A 4,485-nucleotide genomic window follows, 5' to 3' on the forward strand; every position below is an offset into this window, starting at 1 on the left:
GCAATCATGGAAGACTATATGATAGATGAGTATGGGGAATTTGCTAAATCAAAACTCTTACATAGACCCTTCCTGAAAATAAGATGAATTGCAATTGTTTGGTCACTGAAAACTAGTTTGTTAGTTTTCAAGAAAATTTATGGTCTATACTTTAACATGTGAATAGCTTGCTACTTGGTCATGAGAAGTTTTATTAGATGAGCTATTGTTTATGATAAATAATAATGCTAGAAAAAGTGTTTGGAACTATCGTTGGTCAAATTTTTGCACTATGCTAGCATCACACTTCATAATTTTTTTATCATTTACCTACTCAAGGACGAGCAGGAATTAAGCTTGGGGATACTGATACGTCTCCGACTTATCTATAATTTATGAAGTATTCATGCCATGTTTACAACAATTTTATAAGGTATTGGTATGATTTGATTAGAACTAACCTGGACTGACGTTGTTTTCAGTAGAACAACTGTGGTGTCGTTTTTTGTGCAGAAATAGAAGTTCTCGGAATGGCTGAAAATTTGTGGTGATTTTTTATGGATCAAAAGAGAACCCCAAAGCACAAGAGTTGGACCAGAAGTTTCATGAGGAAGCGGCAAGGGTGGAGGGCGCCCCACCCTGACTTGTCGCTGCCTCGTGGACCCCCTTATGTGAAACCAACGCCAAAAATTCCTATAAATCCCCAAACCTCTGAAAAGAAACCTAGATCGGAAGTTCCGCCGCCACAAGCCTCTGTAGCCATGAAAAAACAATCTAGGCTCTCTCAGGCACCCTGCCGGAGGGGTCCATCATCACCAGAGGCCATGGAGGAGGAAGCCGGAGGGGGCCATCATCACCATGGAGGCCAAGGACCAGATGGAGAACCTCTCCCCATCTAGAGGGAGGCCATGGAGGAGGAAGCACAAGGGAGAGACTCTCTCCCCCCCTCTCTCGGTGGCACCGGAGTGCCGCCGGGGGAAGCATCGCTACGGTGATCGTCTTCATCATCATCACCTTCCTCATCTCTTTTCAGCGGTCCATTCTCCCGCACCCCGTTGTAATCCCCTACTTGAACATGGTGCTTTATGCCACATATTATGATCCAATGATGTGTTGCCATCCTATGATGTTTTTAGTAGATTTCTTTTGCCTTTTGGGTTGATTGATGATCTAGATTAGTTTGAGTTGTATGTTTTAATTTGGTGCTGGCCTACAGTGCCTTCCGTGTCGCGCACACGTGAAGCATTCCTGCTATAGGGTGTTGCAATACGTTCATGATTCGCTTATAGTGGTTTGCTAGAGTGACATAAGCTTAAACCCGAGTAAGGGGGTTGTTGCGTATGGGATAAAGGGGACTTGATACTTTAATGTTATGGTTGGGTTTTCCTTAATGATCTTTAGTAGTTGAGGGTGCTTGCTAGAGTTCCAATCATAAGTGCATATGATCCAATTAGATAAAGTATGTTAGCTTATGCCTCTCCCTCATATAGAATTGCAATAACGATTACCGGTCTTGTCAACAATTTCCTAGGACAATTTCGTACACAGGTCCATCATTATTTCACACTCGCTATTTATAATATGTAGTAATATATTCTAACTTTGTGTTAACAACACCTATTTTTATATTTTAGTTCTCCGATATCATGCAAAGTTATCCTCTTCATACCCACAATGTAGTTTTATTTCTCGTTTCTAGATGGAAGCAAACATTCGGTGTACGTAGAGTCGTATCGGCAGATAGGGGTTGAGAGAATATTGATCTTACTTTTAGCTCCTTGTGGGTTCGACACCCCATACTTATCACTTCCACCTTTGGAAATTGATACAATGATTCCTTGCACTTGGGGATTATCAGCCATCGGTCCGCTTGGCACTTGGTTAGACGATGGTAGGTCCATGGGGATGACCATAGGATGCCCCGCATCATATTCCCCCCTAGGAAAGATCTGACCTCGGATCGAAAACCATATCACCATGGTAGGAAGAGAGATCCTTGATGTTGAATATGTCGCTCATAGAGTACTTGTCACGTGGGATGTCGATCTTGTAGGCGTTGTTGTAGCGTTCGAGCACCTTGAAGGGTCCATCGGTTCGTGGTAGAAGATTGGACTTGCGTTCATTGGGGAAGCGTTCCTTGCGAAGGTGTAGCTACATGAGATCTCCGGTGTTAAATATCATGGGATTCTTATTGATGTTGATCTTGGTCGCGAGGCGTTGGACTTGGCGCTCGATGGTGTGCCTTGTGTCTTCATGCACCTTCTTGAGATAGCTCGCTTGTGCACTCGCGTCCATGTTTATGCGCTCTTGTAGTGGTAGTGGTAGAATGTCCAATGGGGACAACGGGTTGAAGCCGTAGATGACCTCGAATGGGGACTTGCCGGTAGTCGAATGTCTTGCACGGTTGTAGGCGTACTCGGCGATGAGTAAGCACTCCCCCCACTCCTTGATGTTCTTCTTGATCAACACGTGTAGGATAGTAGATAGCATCCGGTTCGTGACCTCCGTTTGGCTGTAGGTTTGTGGATGGTAGGCCGAAGAGGATAGGGGCTTGATTCTGAGCTTGGCGCAAAGCGTCTTCCAAAAGTAGCTAAGGAACTTGACGTCATGGTCTGACACGATAGTCTTGGGCACTCCATGTAGACGCAAGATTTCCCTACTAAAGAGGTTGGCAACATGTCAAGCATCGCCGATCTTGTTGCATGAAATAAAATGTGCCATCTTAGAGAAACGATCCGCAACAACAAACACGGAATCTTTGCCATTTCTAGTTCTAGGCCAACCAAGCACAAAGTCCATACTAATATCTTCCCATGGGCGATACGGAATAGGAAGTGGCATATATAGACCATGGGATTGAGCTTTAGACTTAGCTTTGCCACATGTCGAACATCGGTTGGTGAAGCGTGAGACGTCGCGGAACTTCTTGGGCCAAAAGTAGTTCTTGGAGAGCGTAGCGAATGTCTTGTCGCATCCAAAGTGACCCATAAGTTCTCCTCCATGAGCTTCTTGAAAAAGTAACAATCAAAGAGAAGACTCGGGAATACAAAGTTTGTTAGCTCTCATTAGATAATTATCCTTGATATAGTATTGCTCCCAAGATGTATGTGTCAAACATTTGGCATATGGAGTGGCAAAAGTAGGATCATGCGCATACAAGTCTTTTATGTGCTCAAAGCCAATGACATTTAATTCAAGTTTGGTAACAAGCATGCATTTGCAGGAAAGCGCATCCGCCACAACTTCTCTTTTCCTTTGATGTACTTGATGACATAAGGAAAAGATTCAATGAATTAACTCCACTTGGCATGACACTTGTTCAACTTAGTTTGACCCTTGAGGTACTTGAGTGTTTCATGATCCGTGTGAAGAATGAACTCATGAGGGCAGAGATAATGCTCCCAAACATGCAAGACTCTCACTAAAGCATATAACTCTTTGTCATAGATGGGGTAGTTAAGTTGCACTCCAGAAAGTTTTTCACTAAAGTATGCTATGGGGCGCTTCTCTTGCATCAACCCACCTCCTATGCCAATACTGCTAGCATCGCAATGGACCTCAAAAGGTTTATCAAAGTTCGGTAATGCAAGCAAAGGGGCATGCGTAAGCAAATTCTTAAGCTCGTTGAATGTGGTATCTTACGGTGGTCCCCAAACAAAAGGTGCATTCTTCTTACTCAAGGCATGTAAAAAGTAAAGCAATTATGATAAAATCCTTCACAAAGCAACGATAAAATCCGGCTAAGCTAAGAAAACTACTGTAACGCCCCGGATCCGATGCGCCAGGTGTCTACCAGTTATTCGCCTTCGTTGCCATGTCATGTGCTTGCGTGTTGCATTTTATCATGTCATCATGTGCATTTCATTTTGCATACGTGTTCATCTCATGCATCCGAGCATTTTCCCCGTTGTCCGTTTCGCAGTCCGGCACTCTTATTCATCCGGCGTCCCCCTTTTGTCTTTCGTTGTGAGCGGGTGTTAAACTTTTTTGGAATGGCCCGAGGTTTGCCAAGCGGCCTTGGTATAGCACCGGTAGACCGCCTGTCAAGTTTCGTGCCATTTGGAGGTCGTTTGATACTCCAACGGTTAACCGGGTAACTGCAAAGGCCTCTTTTGTGTGCAGCCCAACACCCCTTCCAAAGTGGCCCAAAACCCATCTAACTCCCCTCCATGCTCTCGGTCGTTCGATCACGATCACGTGGCCGAAAACCGCTCCTCATTTGGACATTCCTAGCTCCCTCTACCTATAAATATGTGTCCCTCCCCGAATTTTCGCTGTCCAAACCCTAGCCCTCTCCCTCCTCGCGCCGCTGGACATGTCCGCCCGGCAGCCGGACATGTCCACTTCCGCCGCCACGTCGCCCGGACCAATCCCGGGGCGACACGTCATCGCTGCCGCCGCCTCAGCCAACCTCCACGCGCCACGTGGCCCGTCGCCGTCCCGTTGCGCCGCGGCCCGCCGGGGCCCATCCGGGGCCCATGGGGCCCGGATCCGCCGCCGCCGCCA

This window comes from Triticum dicoccoides, chromosome 4B, assembly GCF_002162155.2.
Source record: "Triticum dicoccoides isolate Atlit2015 ecotype Zavitan chromosome 4B, WEW_v2.0, whole genome shotgun sequence".
Taxonomy (NCBI): domain Eukaryota; kingdom Viridiplantae; phylum Streptophyta; class Magnoliopsida; order Poales; family Poaceae; genus Triticum; species Triticum dicoccoides.